At 39.6% G+C, this 792-nt stretch overlaps 1 pseudogene; it reads right to left on the bottom strand.

The window, feature by feature from the left end:
- Positions 1 to 367: 367 nt before the first annotated feature.
- LOC111735005 lies at positions 368 to 484 on the bottom strand (annotated as a pseudogene).
- Positions 485 to 792: the final 308 nt, after the last annotated feature.

Raw genomic sequence — 792 nt, 5'->3', positions numbered from 1 at the left:
CAAGTTGATGTTTTAATAATTATATCTTTATTTGGCTCAATTTCACTTGGGTTTTGGTCCAACAACCATCTCTTCAAAATATTCTGAGTAAATCAGTACCAAAAAAAATTAAAAATCCTAAAAATAATGAGCTCTATTTGTTATGAAAACGCTTCAAGAACAAACCCAAGTGAGCAAAGCAGGAGGAAAGCCTTTGTATCATGTAGTCAGACACTTCTGGGCTTTCTAGCAAAAAAAAAAAAAAAGAAAAGAAAAGAAAAGAAATGCATATTGTTTTATTTGACTTCTTTTTTAAAAGACCCCAGAAAAAGAAGAAGCCTCTAGCTCTCATTGGCCATTCTTTTTTTTTTTTTTAAATTATTATTTATGCCCACAGCACCTGGTCTTCCTAGGTGGTCTTCCATCCAAGTACTAACCAGGCCCGACCCTGCTTAGTTTCCAAGATCAGACATCGGGGCTTGTTCAGGGTGGCATGGCCATAGACCATGGACTGCAGCTCCACCAGGGTGTGAACCCAGACATGCTAATCGCTACACTATGGAACCACATTTTCATTGCTTATTCTTATTCTTATACCCTCATGAGGGCCAAGTTCTATTAATATTGGGTAATTCCGGCTTCGTATCTAAATAAGAAATGGAAAGAACCTCCTTGTTGCAACCCACACCTCTGTTTACAGGAGTCTTTGGGAAGCACCATCGGGAAGCACCAGCCTCAAAAGCCTCCTGATCTTCTACTTAATCCTTCCCGATGAGCAGCAGCAGCAGCAGCAGCATCAAAGAGCTTGTTTGA

This window comes from Pteropus vampyrus, unplaced genomic scaffold (genome assembly GCF_000151845.1).
Source record: "Pteropus vampyrus isolate Shadow unplaced genomic scaffold, Pvam_2.0 Scaffold11367, whole genome shotgun sequence".
Classification (NCBI taxonomy): Eukaryota; Metazoa; Chordata; class Mammalia; order Chiroptera; family Pteropodidae; genus Pteropus; species Pteropus vampyrus.
This window is presented reverse-complemented; position numbering and strand designations above follow the sequence as displayed.